The sequence below is a fragment of the Hyperolius riggenbachi genome, chromosome 2 (genome assembly GCF_040937935.1).
Source record: "Hyperolius riggenbachi isolate aHypRig1 chromosome 2, aHypRig1.pri, whole genome shotgun sequence".
Taxonomy (NCBI): Eukaryota; Metazoa; Chordata; class Amphibia; order Anura; family Hyperoliidae; genus Hyperolius; species Hyperolius riggenbachi.
In genome coordinates, this window is record NC_090647.1 from 364,040,856 (window position 1) to 364,064,880 (window position 24,025).

At 44.3% G+C, this 24,025-nt stretch overlaps 1 protein-coding gene across 1 annotated transcript in view; it reads left to right on the forward strand.

The window, feature by feature from the left end:
• Nucleotides 1-24,025, forward strand: part of RSBN1 (round spermatid basic protein 1) — a 75,378-nt gene that overhangs the window by 46,146 nt on the left and 5,207 nt on the right. The gene's annotated exons all lie outside the window — the stretch shown is intronic.

Here is a 24,025-nt window from a genome sequence, read left to right on the forward strand (position 1 = left end):
TTGCTTTTGCTTATTACTCTCCTCCATAGTTTAGCCACTATGGGACAGGACCACCATATATGGTAGGTTGAGCCTGTATTGGCACAACCTCTGAAGCATAAAGCTGATCTGTCTGGGTTGAACGCATGCAATCTCTGAGGAACAAGGTAAGACCTGTGCAATACTCTCAAGGCAACCTCCATATCAGTTACACATAGACTGCCTTTTGATAATGTATCGAAGCATTGAACCCATTGGTCATCAGAAAACGGTATGCCAATGTCTGCTTCCCAGTCTTCTTGAAAGCGAGATTTAGCACTTGAAGGGTTAGTGTTGAAAATAGTATATAGTAGAGATAAAGTGCCCTTACGTAATGGGTCAGTGAGGCATAAGAGTTCAAAGGAGGTTGCCTTGATTTCTTGCCCAGGTCTGGCTAATGATGCAATAAAATGATAGAGCTGGTGCGCCCTAAAGAGTTCAGCAGCCGGTAAGTTGTGAAGCTCACTAAGTACTCGTTTTGTAGGGACTATACCTTTCATGAGTGTCTTGTGCAGACATGTTAGTTCCCTCTGAGCCCACCATTTGAATTGTGCTGCGTCCTGCCCTGCTGGAAAGTCTGGGTTGCCCAGGAACTCTATCAGCCGGGAGGGTCTTGATTGAAGAGGATATTTAAATCTGACTCTCTTCCAGAGCCTCAGAGAATGTTGGGTGTAAGGAGACACTGAGCTGCCTAATGTGGAACCCACGGTATTCGACCACAAGGCCCCTCTCCAGCTTATGGGATATAACAGGCTGTTTTCCAAGTCTACCCAACGAGGGGTGTGAGCCCCTGCATAAATCGAGGGGAACATTGCCAATTGTGCTGCGAGATAATATTTGTGGAGATTTGGGACTGAAAGACCCCCCTCTTTTTTATGAAGCAGCATCATGTTTTGTTTGATTCTGGGTTTCTTGTTGGCCCATATAAATTTAAAAATCTGGTTCTGGAGGGGAGCCAGGGATCTTTTGGGAACATCGATGGGAAGAGTACGGAAGTAGTACATAATTTTGGGTAGAAGGGTCATCTTTACAGCAGTAACTCTACCTGCCCAAGAAATATTATGACTGGCCCAGGAAAGAAGGAGATTATGGAGAGTCTTAAGTAAGGGATGATAGTTCCACTTAAAGATTTGTAACGTATCATGCGGGATATGAACCCCTAGGTATTTGATGTAGTGGGGTTGATATTTAAATTTGAAAATACTACTAATAAAGTCGCCCATACCCCTGGGGAAGTTGCTAAACATTGCCTCAGATTTGTCATAGTTCAATGCCAAGCCTGACAGCGCTTCAAACTGCTTAAGCAGCTTTAGCAAATTTGGGATGGAAACGGCATGATTGGTAAGGGTTAATAGCACATCGTCAGCAAATAGGCTTAGTTTGTATTCTGATTTGCCAATTTTGCAACCTTGAATGTCAGGATTGTGGCGTATCGCTACTGCCAAAGGCTCCATGACCAAGGCGAAAATGGCTGGTGACAGGGGACAACCTTGACGTGTACCCCTTTGGATGTTTATAGGAGTAGATGAAGTGCTGGGTAGCTTTAGGCGGGCTTAGGGGGACGAATAAAGTTGTCTGATCAGGTGAGCAAAGGGTCCAGAAATACCTGTCCTAGCCAAGACCTCCAGCAGAAATGTCCAAGATATAGTATCAAAGGCCTTTTCGATATCTAAGGCAAGGGTGACCAATTGCTGGCCCGATTGAGATACATGGTGAAGTATATTAAGAGTTTTACGGACGTTATCTGAGGCTTGCCTGTGTGGTATAAAGCCCACCTGGTCTCGCTGGATTAAGGATGGTAAAAAAGCATTAAGTCGGACAGCTAAAATACTAGTTAGAATTTTATAATCTTGGTTGAGGAGGGCTATGGGCCGATAGTTTTTGGTGTTTAAAGGATCCCGACCTTCCTTAGGAATGATAGAGATGTGGGCGTCGAGAAACTCGGGATAGCTTAGGGGTTTAACTCTTAGTGTATTAAAACATTTCGTTAGGTAGGGGATTAGAGTAGCTGAGAACTTTTTGTAGTACAAGGCACTAAGGCCGTCTGGGCCTGGAGACTTATGGAGTTTAAGCTTTTTAATGACATCCTCAACTTCCTCCTCTGAGAAGGCTTTATTTAGGGACTTAGAAGCATCTGAGGTAAGGGTGGGTAGATTCAAAGAGGCTAGGAATTCTTGAATGTCACCCCTCGAAGCTGTAGGTTTATTGCTGTAAAGATTTGCGTAATATTTATGAAAAGCTTCATAGATTGAGTCCGGGTTGCTTGTGATTGTGCCTGATGGTGTCCTGATTTTATATATGGTATTTATTCTTTGCTGATTTCTTAATTTTCTAGCAAGCCATGAGTCCGGCTTGTTAACATATCTATAATAGCTTGCTTTAGTGAATCTTAACATTTTCTCTGCTGATTTTGCCAGAAGGACATCTAACTGGGCCCTGGTATCTCTTATTTGTTTAAGAATAAAAAGGGTGGGATTTTGTTGGTGGATATTTTGGAGGCGAAGAAGCTTAAAACGAAGGTTGTCAAGCTCCTCAAGTGAACGTTTCTTTATGGTACAGGCTGTTTTTATCAAGAAGCCCCTTATAACAGCTTTGTGGGCCATCCAGAGGGTTACAGGGGAGATATCATTCACATCATTAGAGGAGAAATATTGATTTAGATGTTCTGCTATGTCTTGTCTGGTGGATTGATTAACAACCAAGGACTCATTAAGTCTCCACCAAGGCCGCTTAAGGGGTTTGGTGTGAAGATCTATGCTAAGGAGGAGAATATCATGGTCTGAAAGGCTAGTGGGTATATGCCTTAAGTACTGTAATGAGGGAACTAGGGATGAAGTCACTAGTACATGGTCTATTTTAGCATAAGTGCTGTGGATTTCAGAAAAATGAGTGTATCCCCTTTTTTTGTCGTAGAGCTCCCGCCAGGTGTCGACAAGGAAATTAGTTTCTAATAGCCTGGAGAGAGCAATGCGTTGCTTTTTGGAGAGTTTGTCAGTGGAAGGCTTGGACTTGTCTAGTTTTTCATTCAGTGTGAAGTTGAAGTCCCCACACCAAACAAAAATAGTGTTGGGACCAATCTCTAGTTTTTTTTGCAGGTCACAGAAGGTACGAAAAGCCTTTTCAGGTGGCAGGTAGCAGTTAATCAGGTAGAGATTTTTGTTGTTTAGGGTACCTTTAATGGAGACTAAGCGCCCCTCTGGATCTGAGTCAACAGATTCCACAACTAGAGGGAGTGTGTTCCTTATAAAAATCGAGGTTCCTCTATGCTTTTTAGTTGCCTGGGAGTGGTAAAAGGTCAGGTAATGTTTATGAAAGTAACGTGGGCACGAGGTGGCAGTGAAATGTGTCTCCTGCAAACATATAAGGTCTGGTTTGTGCCGGAGCAGGGTTATGAAGGTTTTCCTTCGCTTGCTAGGGGAATTGAGACCCCTTATGTTAAGAGAGACTAACCTCAGGGAATCCATGGTATGATAAGGAAGTGATCAACCAAGTGGGCAGAAATAAGCAGTGTCCCAACATGAGCAGAGATAAATGAGTAACAAAACAACAGTAACATTAACAACAACAGTAAAATTCGAGTAGGCACAGAAGTCAATTGTTCTGTGCAATAACTGGGTGTGAAGCCAGTTAAGGCTTGGTCGGGTTGTGGGGGGAAAGGAGGACCAATTCCTCCCACAAATCCACCAAACTGTGAGGACAACATGAATCACTTAACCGGGAAGGCGGCAGCTACTAAAGAGTTTAAATCTTCTAGCCCTGCTAAAACGCCCGGAGTTAAAGAAGCTTAGGTTTGAGCTCTGGGGTGGAGGGTCTGAGGGGAAAGGGTATGGGAAAAGGGAAGGGGGGTGTGTTGGGGTGGGGGGGGGAGGGGTTAGAGGGGTTAGAGGAGGGGGGATGGGAGAGAAAGGGGAAAAGGGTTATGCCCCCCCAGGGCGTATGGTATTCACCTCTGTTATAGGTCATGATATGCAGCTACCCGTGGGTAACCTGAACGGTTGCTAGTAAGGCAGGTTTAAAGCATGTGGGCTAGCTGTCTCCAATCTCTCAATGCCATATCAAAGTAGAGTATCCCATCTTGTAGACATCTTGGGTATGTGGGAGCGTTCTGTAAGCACTTCCCGTGAATCGAGACAAGGCAGGGATTTTACATATGCGTGATGAGCAGTGCCGATCTATAGGTTTGTGATAGGATAGCAAATGTCAGTAGCAGGCCAATAAACAATACACAGAGCATGGAATAGTGGGTTGCCTGATCTTGCAGCCAAACGATGCGGATATGTCCAGAAGCCACGAGCTAAAGTTCCCGGTCACCATGCCACCCACACTGTGAGGTACGCATTGGTGACCTGATGAGGGTAGATTCTTTAAGCTGTGAGGAAAGGAAAAGGCATTCCGTTTCTGCAGAAAGCTCCAGGAAGCATTATGTAACAAGCAAGTCAGGTTAGCCTCACTTCATATAAGGAACATATGGCTAAAAGTCATATCCCTAGGATAAAAAGCTGGTATCCCATAGGGACCTAATAAAAAACCCTTCAGATCAGCACAGTCAAATCAGCACAGTCATCGATAAAATGTTAAATCAGAGGAGAGGGGGAAGCCCCTTTCAAGGTACTTATCTCGGGGAGGCTGAAGGAGAGCTGCGGGCCGATCCCCGTCCGCTTCCGACGGTCTGCCAGACCCTCTCCGGGCGTTGGGCTCTGGGTGCCTCCGTGGAGGTCTCGCTCTGCACCCTTATGTTCGCGGCTTGGAGGATGTGCTTTCCGTCTTCTACGGTGGTCACTCGGTGGGCCGTTCCTTGTAGGGTAAAGAGCAGGGCGCACGGGAAACCCCAGGAGTAACGGACACCCTCATTGATTAAGGCTTGCGATATTGGGCGCAGCGACCTTCTTTTTTGCAATGTCAGCGGTGACAGGTCTGCATACAGCTGGACTGTGTCCGGCACCCCGGGGAGCGGAGATAGATTACGGGCCACAGCCATGATCTGTTCCTTCGTCTCATGGTAGTGGAACCGGAGCACCACATCTCTAGGCAGATTAGGATTGCGGGGCTTCCCCAAAGCGCGGTGAATCCTGTCCAGCCGGAACAGGGCCTGGTCCACCTGTGGAAGCATGGCTGTGAATAGGTTGAGAGCTACAGCACGGAGATCCGTATAGGTTTCAGACAGCCCTCTAATGCGAATATTGGAGCGACGCGCCCGATTTTCTTGATCCTCTTGCCTAGCTTCGAACTGATCCATGCGAGCGTCATGGGCGTCCAGCCTGCTCTTATCTTCCTTCAGGGCGTCAGCGTAGGAGTCCAGTCTCTGTTCCACGACATTAACTCTGTCACCGAGTTCCTGGATATGGGCATTGATGGCGGAGACAGCCGCGTTCAGCTCTTTTTTAAGGAGCTTATGGATCGAGTTGAGCAGAGCCGAGTGATCGGACTTCTGCTCCCCTGGTGAGATGCTAGGCTGAGAGGATGAGTCCTCCAGGGAAGCGCTACTTGCTTGGGAGGAGGAGGCAGCGGCCATCTTTGAGGCCTTGTCCTTCTGCTGACGTGCAAGGAGCTTCGGGAGCGGGCCCTCAGGATGCGCGGATTTGTTCTTTTTCTTAATCTTCTTCTGCTCTGACATATCCCAGAGGCTTTGGGCTACTAGGGGTTAGCCCAGCACGGCCAGAAATGCAGTAGTTTGCCGATAAGTTCCCGGTCAGTCACGGAGCTCAGCGAGACTGCATCCAGTCACGCCGGCGTCGCGCATGCGCCTCTCAGAATTGCCGCTTTAAACAGCAATGTGAGAGAATATTCTGATTCACCAGCGGTTCTTTGTTATCCGCACACCGCTCGTACGTGAGCCGGCTCACCAGCCGGCTCAGTGACTCTCTGCTCATGAGCCAGCGGCTCTTCAGTGACAGCATGTCAGCGTGCAATTCCTCCGCAAAAGGGGGTAGAATAGATGTGCTGGCTGCTCGGCGGGTTGGGGAAGGGAGGCGGCGGCGTGTGACTGGATGATACCGGCAGGGACAGGGTTGCCTACTATAGCAGCGGCTCCCTCCTAGCAGCGGCTCACAGCGGGGGAGGGAGCCGCTATGTGGCGGCCACGAGTAACTCTCACATTGCTGTTTAAAGCGGCAATTCTTAGCTCATCAGTTCAGGCGACCCTGCAGAGGGTCGGGGCCTGTAATGTATCCTGGATTTAGGTAACAGAACGCCTGAAACTGACAGGGGAGGCACTGATCGTCTGCCCTGAGGTGTGATATTACAATAAGGTAACTAACATTTTTTCTGATTTTCGTCTCGTAAGTCCTTTAACATTGATCTTAAAATATTCACTAAAGCCCTAGCCAGTAGACTGGCAGAACACATGGGCACTCTAGTTCATTGGGATCAGGCTGGCTTCATACCGCAGAGAGAAGCCAGAGACAATACAATTAGAGCACTTGACCTCCTTCAGCTCACCCGATCAGCAAAGACCCCTTGTATGCTATTATCTACTGATGCTGAAAAAGCATTCGATCGGGTGGGCTGGAGATGGTTGCAAACGGTAATGCAGCAGATTAACCTAGGTGAAAGAATGCTATCTTGCATACAAGCTTTATATACCAACCCAACAGCCAAGGTTAAAGTAAACGGCATCCTATCGAGTCCCCTAAACATCACGAATGGTACTCGGCAGGGATGTCCGCTATCCCCTCTGATCTTTGCACTTGCCCTGGAGCCTTTCCTCTGCACAGTGAGAAGAAACCTAGATATTACGGGTCTACGAACAGGAGGTACTGATCATAAAGTCGCGGCCTACGCCGATGACCTTTTATTTTTTTTAACGAACCCAGTGATCACGCTTCCCAATCTAATTGCAGAATTTGAACACTTTGGTAGGCTATCCTTTTTTAAAATTAACTTTGACAAGTGTGAGGCCTTTAATGCGGGTCTCACCGCGACGGAAGTTGAACATTTAAAACAAAACTTTCCTTTTAAATGGAATCCCAAAGCGATACACTACTTAGGCACATATATTTCAGACTCCCTTAAAAATGTTTTTAAACTCAACTTTCCTACAATCCTTAGTACATTCAATAAGGACCTTAAAAGATGGAATTTCCCTCACCTCTCTTGGTTTGGAAGGATATCTGTAATTAAAATGAACATTATGCCCAGATTACTATATTTATTTCAGACCCTACCAATTAAAATTCCACTAAACTTTCTCCAACAAATTCAATCCGCTTTTAACAAATATATTTGGAAGTACAAACCCCCACGTCTCAAAAAGGAAATTCTTTATAACTCCAAACAAAATGGAGGGGTGGCTCTTCCCAGTGTGAGAGGATACTACCTTGCAGCCATTCTCACTAGAGTGGTAGATTGGCATAGACACCAGGAACATAAACAATGGGTTGAACTGGAAACCTCCTTGTCTCCATATCCTCTGTCCAGCATAACTTGGACTACAGATCCACCAAAATCGTCCTGGGGCCTACCGACTCTCTGCCACTCTACCTTAACTACCTTACATAAGGCGAATAAAACTTTAAACTTAACCCCTATTCCCTCTCCAATGCTTCCAATTTCAGACAACCCAAATATAGGAGAGGATAACGCAGACTTCAGGAGGAATGCTTTACGCAGGACTAGAAACATAGCCTTCGAGGAGATATGTGGCGGGGGTGGATGGGCTTCCTTGGAGGAGATTAGAAGAAGACGGAATAATACTAACATCAGCTGGTGGGAATACTTCCAGTACAGACATTTTCTCAATCATATTGGTATCCAACCCGCCCAATTAAGACGTAAAACTGACTTCGAGGAGTTATGCAAGGGAACAGGCCCAATTAAAAAAACACTCTCCATACTGTATACCATGATAACCTCATTGGCAAACACACCTCTACCCTTCATTCACGGGTGGGAACGAGATATAGGCAAAACCCTCACACCTGAACAGATAATCAAAGTATGTACATATGCACACAGATCATCAAGGGCGGTGAGAACTCAGGAAATAAACTATAAAATACTAACCCGCTGGTACCTCACTCCCACTAGACTTCATGACTTCTTCCCAGAAAAGACTGACTTATGCTGGCGATGTCAAATAGAAAAAGGTACCTTGCTGCACATTATGTGGTCTTGCGCTGCCTTAGCAGACTTTTGGAAAAAAATAGAAAAACTCCTTAAGGCTGTTACAGATAGATCTACTCCATTCTTACCGGAATTCTATCTCTTACACCTAAATGATTGGAAGATGAAAAGCTATAAGAGGTCAGTAGTCAGACATATACTGAATGCAGCAAAGTGCCTCATAGTGAGACATTGGAAACAGACAACCCCCCCAACCATGGAAGTACTCATTAAGGAATTAGATTGTGTGGAACGGATGGAAGATCTTTCATCTGTGGCCTCCAATACGACGGAACTATATCAAACATGGTCCTTCTGGAATCACTTCAGACTATCCGAAGAGTTCCAACAGATCCTACACTAGATATTAAATGTCCATGAGAGCTACAGTGTAAAAACATGACAAGGCCCTTAGGCGTACCACAGTGAAATACATGTCCCATATAAGGGTTATCCGAATTGACACATGGCAGGGGGTGGGGGAGGCGACCGGGGGAAAGGGGGGAGGGAGGGGAACCTTTCAAGGGTTCACTTAAAAGAAAATTATAAGGAAAATATAGAGGTTTTGTGATAATTGCAAGTGGGATATGTCATTTTATTCTGCTCCGTACTGAATCTATTACTCAGGTATACACACACAGTGCTCCGACTTCTGTTGCTTCTATTGCACTCGCGATTGACATGGAGTATGTAACATATAACCTAAATGTAGAGCACCTTCTAAGACGAAACTCTTTCCGTTACCCAGAACATGATAAAACACTTATTGTTTCTGACAAATATGCTATAAGACATAATGTTCTTTGCTTGAGTATAACCTTTAATGTACTATGTTATTCCTTATACAATAAAGAATATACAAAAAAAAAACACATAAAGTAGCTGCAAATGAATATTGCACACTAACCTCCCTGTCAATTCCTCTCAGAAGCTCACCATTTTCTTCTTACAGTGATCCTTACCAGTTCTGACAATATTTTGTCAGAACTGAAATATACCAGTTGCTGTCAGTTATAAATCAGCAGCTGTCAGTTACAACTGAATGCGCAAGTTAATGCCCATGTTTCCCTATGGCTCAAGTGGGCAATATTACAGTTTTAACTGTGTGCTGACCAGGAAGCTGTTATGGGTTAATGGCCATTTTTAACTACTTGACCACTGAGGGGTTTTACCCCTTGAGCACCAGAGCAATTTTCACCTTTCAGCGCTCCTTCCATTCATTCGTCTATAACTTTATTATTAATTATCGCAATAAAATGAACTATCTTGTTTTTTTCGCCACCAATTAGGCTTTCTTTAGGTGGCACATTATGCCAAGAATTATTTTATTCTAAATGTGTTTTAATGGGAAAATAGAAAAAATTTGGGAAAAAATCATTATTTTTCAGTTTTCGGCCATTATAGTTTTTAAATAATGCATGCTACTGTAATTAAAACCCATGAAATGTATTTGCCCATTTGTCCAGGTTATTACACAGTTAAAATTATGTCCCTATCACAATGTTTGGCGCCAATATTTTATTTGGAAATAAAGGTGCATTTTTTTCAGTTTTGCGTTCATCCCTAATTACAAGCCCATAGTTTATAAAGTAACAGTGTTATACCCTCTTGACATCAATATTTAAAGAGTTCAGTCCCTAAGGTAACTATTTATTTATTTTTATTGTAATTTTTTTTTTTTTTTACTACAAAAAAATAAATTTGGGGAGTGTGGGAGGTAATGAGTTAGTTTATAATGTAAAACTATGTATATGAAAAATTATTTTGGGTGTAGTTTTAATATTTGGCCACAAGATGGCCACAGTAACTTTTTGTGAATGTGTCCTGCAAGTGTAGTAAGTACGCTTACAGGAACTTCAGGGAGGCTGGGAAACCTTCTTCTCTTTTTTTTTTTTTTTTTTTTTTTTTTTTTTTTTTTCACAATGATCGCGCTGCGGCGGCGTGCAAGGTAGCGGGCGGGAGGTGCGTATATCTTCATCCCTGGTGGTTAAAAGTTGTGCAAAGGGACGGAGATATACGCACCTGCGGTGGTCAAGTGGTTAAAATGGAGGACGGAGAATTCATTTGATCACCGCGGACAAATGAGACGCAGGAGAGGAGAAAGATTGAGGAGAAGACTAGACAGGAGGTAAGTATGACCTGTGTATGGTTATTTTGACTTTTTATTTTCAGTTCAGGTTTTCTTTAAAGGGAACCTAAACTGAGAAGGATGTGGATTTTTCCTTTTTAACCACTTCAGGACCACAGTCTTTTCGCCCCTTAAGGACCAGAGCCTTTTTCTCCATTCAGACCACTGCAGCTTTCACGGTTTATTGCTCGGTCATACAACCTACCACCTAAATGAATTTTACCTCCTTTTCTTGTCACTAATACAGCTTTCTTTTGATGCTATTTGATTGCTGCTGCGAGTTTTACTTTTTATTATATTCATCAAAAAAGACATGAATTTTGTCAAAAAAATGACTTTTTTAACTTTCTGTGCTGACATTTTTCAAATAAAGTAAAATTTCCTATACATTTGAGCGCGAAAGTTATTCTGCTACATGTCTTTGATAAAAAAAAAACATTCAGTGTATATTTATTGGATTGGGTAAAAGTTATAGCGTTTACAAACTATGGTGCCAAAAGTGAATTTTCCCATTTTCAAGCATCTCTGACTTTTCTGCGCACCTGTCATGTTTCATGAGGGGCTAAAATTCCAGGATAGTACAAATACCCCCCAAATGACCCCATTTTGGAAAGAAGACATCCCAAAGTATTCAGTGAGAGGCATGGTGAGTTCATAGAAGATTTTATTTTTTGTCACAAGTTAGCGGAAAATGACAGTTTGTGACAAAAAAAAAAAAAAAAAAAAAATTTCCATTTCTTCTAACTTGCGACAAAAAAAAATGAAATCTGCCACAGACTCACTATGCTCCTCTCTGAATACCTTGAAGTGTCTACTTTCCAGAATGGGGTCATTTGTGGGGTGTGTTTACTGTCCTGGCATTTGGGGGGTGCCTAATTGTAAGCACCCCTGTAAAGCCTAAAGATGCTCATTGGACTTTGGGCCCCTTAGCGCAGTTAGGCCGCAAAAAAGTGCCACACATGTGGTATTGCCGTACTCAGGAAAAGTAGTATAATGTGTTTTGGGGTGTATTTTTACACATACACATGCTGGGTGGGAGAAATATCTCCGTAAATGACAATTTTTTTATTTTTTTTACACACAATTGTCTATTTATAGAGATATTTCTCCCACTCAGCATGGGTATGTGGAAAAATACACCCCAAAACACATTATACTACTTCTCCTGAGTACGGCGATACCACATGTGTGGCACTTTTTTGCACCCTAACTGCGCTAAGGGGCCCAAAGTCCAATGAGTACCTTTAGGATTTCACAGGTCATTTTGAGAAATTTCGTTTCAAGACTACTCCTCACGGTTTAGGGCCCCTAAAATGCCAGGACAGTATAGGAACCCCACAAATTACCCCATTTTAGAAAGAAGACACCCCAAGGTATTCCGTTAGATGTATGGTGAGTTCATAGAAGATTTTTTTTTTTTGTCACAAGTTAGCGGAAATTGATTTTAATTGTTTTTTTTCACAAAGTGTCATTTTCCGCTAACTTGTGACAAAAAATAAAATCTTCTATGAACTCGCCATTCTCCTAACGGAATACCTTGGGGTGTCTTCTTTCTAAAATGGAGTCATTTGTGGGGTTCCTATACTGCCCTGGTATTTTAGGGGCCCTAAACCGTGAGGAGTAGTCTTGAAACCAAATGTGGCAAAATGACCTGTGAAATCCTAAAGGTACTCATTGGACTTTGGGCCCCTTAGCGCACTTAGGGTGCAAAAAAGTGCCACACATGTGGTACCGCCGTACTCAGGAGAAGTAGTATAATGTGTTTTGGGGTGTATTTTTACACATACCCATGCTGGGTGGGAGAAATATCTCTGTAAATGACAATTATTTGATTTTTTTTACACACAATTGTCCATTTACAGAGAGATTTCTCCCACCCAGCATGGGTATGTATAAAAATACACCCCAAAACACATTATACTACTTCTTCTGAGTACGGCGATACCACATGTGTGACACTTTTTTGCAACCTAGGTGCGCTAAGGGGCCTAACGTCCTATTCACAGGTCATTTTGAGGCATTTGGATTCTAGACTACTCCTCACGGTTTAGGGCCCCTAAAATGCCAGGGCAGTATAGGAACCCCACAAGTGACCCCATTTTAGAAAGAAGACACCCCAAGGTATTCTGTTAGGAGTATGGTGAGTTCATAGAAGATTTTTTTTTTGTCACAAGTTAGCGGAAAATGACACTTTGTGAAAAAAAAAACAATACATATCAATTTCCGCTAACTTGTGACAAAAAATAAAATCTTCTATGAACTCATCATACACCTAAAAGAATACCTTGGGGTGTCTTCTTTCTAAAATGGTGTAATTGCCTTCTTTGGTTTGTGACCAAATGTCACAGACCGCTAGGCCGGTCTGCGGGTGGGGTAAATCGATCAGCGTCAGAAATCCTCTTACACGGTCATTTGTTCATCACGAAGGGTAACCCGCATTCGCAATTTGATGAACTGACTCGCGAAGGGAGCGTTCTGATACCAACCGAATCACTCCACACACATATACAATTCAAAGATCTGCCACCAAGCGAGTTACACAGCCCGCTACTGTAATTTTACTAGGACTTCGAGAACACTTTAGTAACCCCTAGCAGTATGCAAGAATCTGGGCCAGATCGTTATGTCTGGGCCGGGTTCTCGCATACGGGTTATAAATGTATACTTCTATTAAACACAGGGTAGCGAGTTCAGGAGAATAGGTACGATTGTGTATGTTCAGCAACAGGTCATAACCGCTAAACGATTTTTAAACGTTTAATAACACAAATGCATTACATACAGTTATATACACCTATTAACATATAAATCACAGAGCTTAAAAATAAAAGGAATAAAACAGAAAGTTCTTACTTAGTTAGCTGAGCAGTCCATTTGAATCATGAAGAAAATAGTCCAGTTTAAACGTAGGCATTCAGCTTAAAAGTCCTTTGTACACAACCTGCGCCCGGTTCTTCCGTGAGCACATGTCTGGACTTCCCTAGTCGATGTAAATTGAAGAACTGGGTGGAGTTCCTTGCAAACGCTTTTTACTGACCAGAGTTTTGGGGCGGTCACTACCTGGAAAGTAGGTGTGTTGGAGGCAGGGTTACCTCCTGGCAAGTCAGGTTACCACCCACAGACTTGGAGCAAGGAATGTACCAATTATTAATAATTTGTGTAATTCCGCCCCAGATGGGTGCATCGCAGATCCGAGACCATATTCATAAGCAGCATGCGACTCTGTATTAAATGAGACTATACACGCCTAGTCTAACGAATTTGCTCTACGCATGCCGGATAAAGCGGGTTCTCAATTGATTCCTGATAGCTAGAGAAGGATAATTCATGTGAATTATAGACCTGTTTCCTAGGTATCAGGAAATGTAATTTTGGTCTTGCTGTGACAAACCTATTTTGAATTATTAATAAGTTAACGTTCCCTTTGTGTGAAGCTATACGCTTGGAGGGAAATTTTGAATCTCAACCAGTTTGAGCTGGTTTTCCTTTTGGGGAAAGATGAGCTATGTACCAAATGGCTTCTCGGCAGGGGAGCTAGCCAAGTGTGAATTCTGTCCTGACCTGAACAGGATGTGGGGGAGGTTACTGTTCTTTCTAAAATGGGGTCACTTGTGGGGTTCCTATACTGCCCTGGCATTTTAGGGGCCCTAAACCGTGAGGAGTAGTCTTGAACCCAAATGTCTCAAAATGACCTGTGAAATCCTAAAGGTACTCATTGGACTTTGGGCCCCTTAGCACAGTTAGGCTGCAAAAAAGTGTCACACATGTGGTATCGCCGTACTCAGAAGAAGTAGTATAATGTGTTTTGTGGTGTATTTTTACATATAACCATGCTGGGTGGGAGAAATATCTCTGTAAATGACACATTTTTTTATTTGTTTTACACACAATTGTCCATTTACAGAGAGATTTCTCCCACCCAGCATGGGTATGTGTAAAAATACACCACAAAACACATTATACTACTTCTCCTGAGTATGGCGATACCACATGTGTGACACTTTTTTGCAGCCTAGGTGCGCTAAGGGGCCCAACGTCCTATTCACAGGTCATTTTGAGGCATTTGTTTTCTAGACTACTCCTCACGGTTTAGGGCCCCTAAAATGCCAGGGCAGTATAGGAACCCCACAAGTGACCCCATTTTAGAAAGAAGACACCCCAAGGTATTCCGTTAGGGGTATGGTGAGTTCATAGAAGATTTTATTTTTTCTCACAAGTTAGTGAAAAATGACACTTTGTGAAAAAAACAATAACAATCCAATTTCCGCTAACTTTTGACAAAAAATAAAATATTCTATGAACCCATCATACACCTAACAGAATACCTTGGGGTGTCTTCTTTCTAAAATGGGGTCACTTGTGGGGTTCCTATACTGCCCTGGCATTTTACGGGCCCAAAACTGTGAGTAGTCTGGAAACCAAATTTCTCAAAATGACTGTTCAGGGGTATAAGCATCTGCAAATTTTGATGACAGGTGGTCTATGAGGGGGCAAATTTTGTGGAATCGGTCATAAGCAGGGTGGCCTCTTAGATGACAGGATGTATTGGGCCTGATCTGATGGATAGGAGTGCTAGGGGGGTGACAGGAGGTGATTGATGGGTGTCTCAGGGGGCGGTTAGAGGGGAAAATAGATGCAATCAATGCACTGGGGAGGTGATCGGAAGGGGGTCTGAGGGGGATCTGAGGGTTTGGCCGAGTGATCAGGAGCCCACACGGGGCAAATTAGGGCCTGATCTGATGGGTAGGTGTGCTAGGGGGTGACAGGAGGTGATTGATGGGTGTCTCAAGGTGTGATTAGAGGGGGGAAATAGATGCAAGCAATGCACTGGCGAGGTGATCAGGGCTGGGGTCTGAGGGCGTTCTGAGGTGTGGGCGGGTGATTGGGTGCCCGCAAGGGGCAGATTAGGGTCTAATCTGATGGGTAACAGTGACAGGTGGTGATAGGGGGTGATTGATGGGTAATTAGTGGGTGTTTAGAGGAGAGAATAGATGTAAACAATGGATTTGGGAGGTGATCTGATGTCGGATCTGCGGGCGATCTATTGGTGTGGGTGGGTGATCAGATTGCCCGCAAGGGGCAGGTTAGGGGCTGATTGATGGGTGGCAGTGACTGGGGGTGATTGATGGGTGGCAGTGACAGGGGGTGATTGATGGGTGATTGACAGGTGATCAGTGGGTTATTACCCGGAATAACAGATGTAAATATTGCACGGGCGAATTGATAAGGGGGGGGTCTGAGGGCAATCTGAGCGTGTGGGCGGGTGATTGGGTGCCCGCAAGGGGCAGATTAGGGTCTAATCTGATGGGTAACAGTGACAGGTGGTGATAGGGGGTGATTGATGGGTAATTAGTGGGTGTTTAGAGGAGAGAATAGATGTAAACAATGGATTTGGGAGGTGATCTGATGTCGGATCTGCGGGCGATCTATTGGTGTGGGGGGGTGATCAGATTGCCCGCAAGGGGCAGATCAGGGGCTGATTGATGGGTGGCAGTGACAGGGGGTGATTGACGGGTGATTGACGGGTGATTGACAGGTGATTGACAGGTGATTGACAGGTGATCAGGGGGGATAGATGCATACAGTACACGGGGGGGGGGGGGGTCTGGGGAGAATCTGAGGGGTGGGGGGGTGATCAGGAGGGAGTAGGGGGCAGATTAGGGACTTAAAAAAAAAATAGCGTTGACCGATAGTGACAGGGAGTGATTGATGGGTGATTAGGAGGGTGACTGGGTGCAAACAGTGGTCTGGGGGGTGGGCAGGGGGGGGTCTGAGGGGTGCTGTGGGCGATCAGGGGGCAGGGGGGGGGGAAATCAGTGTGTTTGGTGCAGACTAGGGTGGCTGCAGCCTGCCCTGGTGGTCCCTCGGACACTGGGACCACCAGGGCAGGAGGCAGCCAGTATAATAGGCTTTGTATACATTACAAAGCCTATTATACACTGTTGCAGCGGCGATCCGGATGCCAGTAACCCGCCGGCGCTTCCGAACGGCCGGCGGGTTACGGCGAACGGGGGGCGGAGCCAGTCCCCGGCGGCTGATCGCGTCACGAATGACGCGATCGCCGCATAGCCACTCCCGCAGCCGCCCCCGCCGATGGGCGTATTGCGGTCGTTTGGGCCCGGACTTTGCCGCCGCCCATCGGCTGGGGGCGGTCGTTAAGTGGTTAAAATAATACCAGTTGCCTGACTCTCCTGCTGATCCTGTGTCTCTAATACTTTTACCCACAGCCCCTCAACAATCATGCAGATCAGGTGCTCTGACTGAAGTCAGACTGGATTAGCTGCATGCTTGTTTCAGGTCTGTGATTCCTCCACTACTGCAGCTGAAGAGATCAGCAGGACTGCCAGGCAACTGGTATTGTTTGCGCTAAAGGTGGATCAGCGCATCACCAGGCCGCCTCCAGATGGCCTCGAATCAGAGGTGCGCTGAGCCCTCCCCAGAAACTGCAAACGCACCTTGAACCCAAACAGAAGCTCTGCATATACACCAAAAGCATGGCTGTTAAGTGGGAGCAGCTGACCAAAAATGAATTACATTAGTACATGGCAAGGAAATGAACAGCGCTACTTAAAAACAGACAAGTGCCTACCTGCAAAAGAGTGCAAGCCCCACTTGTGGGATAAAATACACACCTAGCATACACATGACCTGTCTACCACTGGAGGATATTGGTTTCCGTAACAGCTTGCATGCAACCTATTAGCCGCACCCAGGCTATGCATATACATAGATTAGGATTTAGTTAGTGTTAGGTCCCCTTCCATGGAGGATTGACTTCTGCGCAGTGGGAGGGATGAGTACTTAATAGGTTGCATGCAAGCTGTTACGGAAACCAACATCCTCCAGTGGTAGACAGGTCATGTGTATGCTCGGTGTGTATTTTATCCCACAAGTGGGGCTTGCACTCTTTTGCAGGTAGGCACTTGTCTGTTTTTAAGTAGCGCTGTTCATTTCCTTGCCATGAACTGGTATTGTTTAACAGGAAACATCCATATCCCTCTCAGTTTAGGTTCCCTTTAAAGAGACACTGAAGCGAAAAAAAAATATGATATAGTGAATTGGTTGTGTACTATGAATAATTACTAGAAGATTAGCAGCAAAGAAAATATTCTCATACTTTTATTTTCAGGTATATAGTGTTTTTTCTAACATTGCATTATGCTATAATATGTGCAGATTACACAACACTCAGCATTCAAAATGAGTCTTTCAGAGCAGTCTGTGAAGTAATGACTTCTCCTCTAGCAGAGGAAAAGTAAACAGTTCAATTACAGTTGAGATAATAAAAGTCAGATAACAGCCCTCTCCAGGACTAACTTGGTCTGAGAGCTTAATGGCTTGTTTGCATAGAGATAACAACTGGAGTTTCTCAACTCTTCCTGTACTGGAAACAATTACACTGATGTATTTGATCTTAATGTTTTATTTCTTAGCTGTGCTACACATACAAATCATAATATCATCATTTTTGTTTTCGCTTCAGTGTCTCTTTAAGAGGGCACAGAGGCATGTTCTGTACATAATCGATTGCCTCTGTGTCTCTCTATCACACACACACACACACACACACACACACTCACTCACTCACTCACTCACTCACTCACTCACTCACTCACTCACTCACTCACTCACTCTATACACTTTATACACGTGTATTATCTCAAGGTGTGACTATGTTATTGTAGATTCAATAGAAAGTTGTTGTTTTGTTTTTTTTTTGTTTTTTTCAAGTAAGGGAAACTATCAGTAGCGTTTTGGGTGTACAGAGTTTTTGAGATCAACCTCTAGGTAAATTTGTCACCCAGATGACCACAAAACCATTTAGAACACCATTTCAACACCTGCTGTAAGCTATTTACTGAGGGTAAACTATAGACACTCTTATTTATTAGAAACCCTACAGAATGACTGGGTCTTATGGGCACCTAAAAGTACAGTAAAATAGTGAATGTTCACTTTAAAAGCACAGAATTAGAGGCGAGGGATGATGCCTACTTTGTCCTAGTTTGTTGAGGTAACACACCCCTCCGAGTGGTTTAGAGCAAGGCAACTATATAATTTTATCCTTCCCTGGGCTCCAGCGCTGCAATTTTACCTCTGTCCTCCGGGTGTTGCTGAAACTCTGTGGTGAGGTTGATGACGGCAATCCCACCAGCATAAATCATAGCCTCGGGGGACAGGAAGGAGAACGGCTACTGACGTCTCGATCCCCCGGAAAGTGAGTAAAAACGCCTTCTGCACGCTTTACTCTGCATAGAGCTCTTGGTGGCTAACCCAAGCGTAGTTCGGGATTACCGCCAGGGAGGTTTATTCACCCGTCAGGCCTTTGAGCTGGATATGCAGAGCACTCTTGGCTCAGAGGAATGGTCCAAATGTTTGCATACTACCTTTTTTAGTTTCAAAACTACAAACATGGAAGTCGCTATAAGCCTCTGACACTGTTTTATCTGGTTCCTGAGCAGCTCCACAGAATGGACCCCACCAAAAACAACTTATGCTCTTGAGGTTGTCAAGTGTCGGATGATGTATCACACCTGGTATACATGCCCGAGGGTCTCGTGCCTTTTGGAAGAGAATTCATTCCTTGATTTACTTGTTGTTCTTGCAACATAACACTTTGGACCCAAAAGTCCTCTTTAACTATAACCGTTCTATAGCGCTTTTCTCCCATAGGACTGAAAGCGCTTAGGCTCTCTCAGATTAAGTAATTGGTAGTAGGATGAAGTGTTAATATAACAAAATTATATTTCTGCAAATGCAATACTGAACAGGTGGGTTTTCAGTCTGGATTTAAACACGTCCAGAGATGGAGCTATCCTGATCTGCTGAGGTAAGGAGTTCCATAATGTAGGAGCAGTATGACAGAAGGCTCTGGGACCAAAAGTTTTCAGGTGGACTCTGGGTATGACCAGATTATTGGAGCCTGTGGATCTGAGATTGCAGGGAGTGCTACGCAGCTTTTGAGACTCAAACTAGAATTTAACCCCAATGCTCAGCATAAATTGATCCAGTTCATTGTAACAGCAATGAACACTCACATTGCTGCTAACTGGAAATCTCCCTGCCCTTGCCATATTCCTTGATGATTGATAAAAATCAATCAAACCTTGATATGTGAACGCATTAACGTTATCATTGATGCGGTAAATCACTAACATAAGATGTGGCAAAAGGACTATCATGCGTTGATATGGATATATAAGTATGCCACTGATTTTTTACTTATCAAAGATATGTTGTTATGCAAGTTCCCAACATGGGATCTCACTATAATATGTTGTATTTTCTATAATAAAATGGCACCTGTGCTTAATAGAATCTTGGTACTTAACCACTTGAGGACCACAGTCTTTTCGCCCCTTAAAGAGACTCCGTAACAAAAATTGCATCCTGTTTTTTATCATCCTACACGTTCCAAAAGCTATTCTAATGTGTTCTGGCTTACTGCAGCACTTTCTACTATGACAGTCTCTGTAATAAATCAATGTATCTTTCCCTTGTCAGCCTGTGTCTGGAAGGCTGCCAAGTTCAGTGTTGTGGTTCTGCTATGAACTCACCCCTCAGGGGGGAAAGAAACACACAAATGATCTCTTGAGATTCAAAAGGAATGCTGTATACAGCCTGCTTATGTATGGATGTATTTTCTATGTGTGGACATACTGTACATCAACCTACTTCCTGTTTTGGTGGCCATTTTGTTTGTTTATAAACAAACTTTTTAAAACTGTTTTTAACCACTTTTAATGCGGCGGGGAGCGGCGAAATTGTGACAGAGGGTAATAGGAGATGTCCCTTAACGCACTGGTATGTTTACTTTTGTGCGATTTTAACAATACAGATTCTCTTTAAGGACCAGAGCCTTTTTCTCCATTCAGACCACTGCAGCTTTCACGGTTTATTGCTCGCTCATACAACCTACCACCTAAATGAATTTTACCTCCTTTTCTTGTCACTAATACAGCTTTCTTTTGGTGCTATTTGATTGCTGCTGCGAGTTTTACTTTTTATTATATTCATCAAAAAAGACATGAATTTTGGCAAAAAAATGACTTTTTTAACTTTCTGTGCTGACATTTTTCAAATAAAGTAAAATTTCCTATACATTTGAGCGCGAAAGTTATTCTGCTACATGTCTTTGATTAAAAAAAAAAACCATTCAGTGTATAGTTATTGGATTTGGTAAAAGTTATAGCGTTTACAAACTATGGTGCCAAAAGTGAATTTTCCCATTTTCAAGCATCTCTGACTTTTCTGCGCACCTGTCAGGTTTCATGAGGGGCTAAAATTTCAGGATAGTACAAATACCCCCCAAATGACCCCATTTTGGAAAAAAGACATCTCAAAGTATTCAGTGAGAGGCATGGTGAGTTCATAGAAGATTTCATTTTTTTGTCACAAGTTAGCGGAAAATGACACTTTGGGCCCTTTTCCACTTGCAGTCGCTAGCGTTCACGCTGAACGCTAGCGATTGCTGAATCGCAATTACCGGCGATTCCCCGACGTTCGCGGACGCGATTAGTGCATAGCAAAATCTCGGCAAAAGTCGCGGCGCGATCGCGATCAAGTAAAAAACGAATCGCGGTAGTGGAAATTACCTACCGCGATTCCTATGTTAAAAAGCAAACCGTAGCGATTTTAAAATCACTAGCGGTTTGCGGTTTTGCGACTAAGCAGTCGCAAACGCTGTAGTGGAAAAGGGCCCTAAGTGAAAAAAAAAAAGTTTCCATTTCTTCTAACTTGTGACCAAAAAAAAAATGAAATCTGCCACGGACTCACTATGCTCCTCTCTGAATACCTTGAAGTGTCTACTTTCCAAAATGGGGTAATTTGTGGGGTGTGTTCACTGTCCTGGCATTTTGGGGGGTGCCTAATTGTAAGCACCCCTGTAAAGCCTAAAGATGCTCATTGGACTTTGGGCCCCTTAGCGCAGTTAGGCTGCAAAAAAGTGCCACACATGTGGTATTGCCGTACTCAGGAGAAGTAGTATAATGTGTTTTGGGGTGTATTTTTACACATACCCATGCTGGGTGGGAGAAATATCTCCGTAAATGACAATTTTTTAATTTTTTTTACACACAATTGTCTATTTATAGAGATATTTCTCCCACTCAGCATGGGTATGTGTAAAAATACACCCCAAAACACATTATACTACTTCTTCTGAGTACGGCGATACCACATGTGTGGCACTTTTTTGCACCCTAACTGCGCTAAGGGGCCCAAAGTCCAATGAGTACCTTTAGGATTTCACAGGTCATTTTGAGAAATTTGGTTTCAAGACTACTCCTCACGGTTTAGGGCCCCTAAAATGCCAGGACAGTATAGGAACCCCACAAATTACCCCATTTTAGAAAGAAGACACCCCAAGGTATTCCGTTAGGAGTATGGTGAGTGCATAGAATTTTTTTTTTTTTTTTTTTTTTTTGTCACAAGTTAGCGGAAATTGATTTTAATTGTTTTTTTTTTCACAAAGTGTCATTTTCCGCTAACTTGTGACAAAAAATAAAATCTTCTATGAACTCACCATACTCCTAACGGAATACCTTGGGGTGTCTTCTTTCAAAAATGGGGTCATTTGTGGGGTTCCTATACTGCCCTGGCATTTTAGGGGCCCTAAACCGTGAGGAGTAGTCTTGAAACCAAATTTCTCAAAATGACCTGTGAAATCCTAAAGGTACTCATTGGACTTTGGGCCCCTTAGCGCAGTTAGGGTGCAAAAAAGTGCCACACATGTGGTATCGCCGTACTCAGAAGAAGTAGTATAATGTGTTTTGGGGTGTATTTTTACACATACAGATGCTGGGTGGGAGAAATATCTCTGTAAATGACAATTATTTGATTTTGTTTTACACACAATTGTCCATTTACAGAGCGATTTCTCCCACCCAGCATGGGTATGTATAAAAATACACCCCAAAACACATTATACTACTTCTTCTGAGTACGGCGATACCACGTGTGACACTTTTTTGCAGCCTAGGTGCGCTAAGGGGCCCAACGCCCTATTCACAGGTCATTTTGAGGCATTTGTTTTCTAGACTACTCCTCACGGTTTAGGGCCCCTAAAATGCCAGGGCAGTATAGGAACCCCACAAGTGACCCCATTTTAGAAAGACACCCCAAGGTATTCTGTTAGGAGTATGGTGAGTTCATAGAAGATTTTTTTTTTCGTCACAAGTTGGCGGAAAATGACACTTTGTGAAAAAAAAAAAGATACATATCAATTTCTGCTAACTTGTGACAAAAAATAAAATCTTCTATGAACTCATCATACACCTAACAGAATACCTTGGGGTGTCTTCTTTCTAAAATGGGGTCACTTGTGGGGTACCTATACTGCCCTGGCATTTTACGGGCCCAAAACTGTGAGTAGTCTGGAAACCAAATTTCTCAAAATGACTGTTCAGGGGTATAAGCATCTGCAAATTTTGATGACAGGTGGTCTATGAGGGGGCAAATTTTGTGGAACCGGTCATAAGCAGGGTGGCCTCTTAGATGACAGGATGTATTGGGCCTGATCTGATGGATAGAAGTGCTAGGGGGGTGACAGGAGGTGATTGATGGGTGTCTCAGGGGGCGGTTAGAGGGGAAAATAGATGCAATCAATGCACTGGGGAGGTGTTTGGAAGGGGGTCTGAGGGGGATCTGAGGGTTTGGCCGAGTGATCAGGAGCCCACACGGGGCAAATTAGGGCCTGATCTGATGGGCAGGTGTGCTAGGGGGTGACAGGAGGTGATTGATGGGTGTCTCAAGGTGTGATTAGAGAGGGGAAATAGATGCAAGCAATGCACTGGCGAGATGATCAGGGCTGGGGTCTGAGGGCGTTCTGAGGTGTGGGCGGGTGATTGGGTGCCCTAGGGGCAGATTAGGGTCTAATCTGATGGGTAACAGTGACAGGTGGTGATAGGGGGTGATTGATGGGTAATTAGTGGGTGTTTAGAGGAGAGAAGAGATGTAAACACTGCACTTGGGAGGTGATCTGATGTCGGACCTGCGGGCGATCTATTGGTGTGGGTGGGTGATCAGATTGCCCGCAAGGGGCAGGTTAGGGGCTGATTGATGGGTGGCAGTGACAGGGGGTGATTGATGGGTGGCAGTGACAGGGGGTGATTGATGGGTGATTGGCAGGTGATCAGTGGGTTTATTACAGGGAATAACAGATGTAAATATTGCACTGGCGAATTGATAAGGGGGGGTCTAAGGGCAATCTGAGCGTGTGGGCGGGTGATTGGGTGCCCGCAAGGGGCAGATTAGGGTCTAATCTGATGGGTAACAGTGACAGGTGGTGATAGGGGTGATTGATGGGTAATTGATGGGTAATTAGTGGGTGTTTAGAGGAGAGAAGAGATGTAAACATTGCACTTGGGAGGTGATCTGATGTCGGATCTGCGGGCGATCTATTGGTGTGGGTGGGTGATCAGATTGCCTGCAAGGGGCAGGTTAGGGGCTGATTGATGGGTGGCAGTGACAGGGGGTGATTGACAGGTGATCAGGGGGATAGATGCATACAGTACACCGGGGGGGGGGGGGGGGTCTGGGGACAATCTGAGGGGTGGGGGGGTGATCAGGAGGGAGTAGGGGGCAGATTAGGGACTAAAAAAAAAATAGCGTTGACAGATAGTGACAGGGAGTGATTGATGGGTGATTAGGGGGGTGACTGGGTGCAAACAGTGGTCTGGGGGGTGGGCAGGGGGGGGGGGGTCTGGGGGGAGACATCAGTGTGCTTGGGTGCAGACTAGGGTGGCTGCAGCCTGCCCTGGTGGTCCCTCGGACACTGGG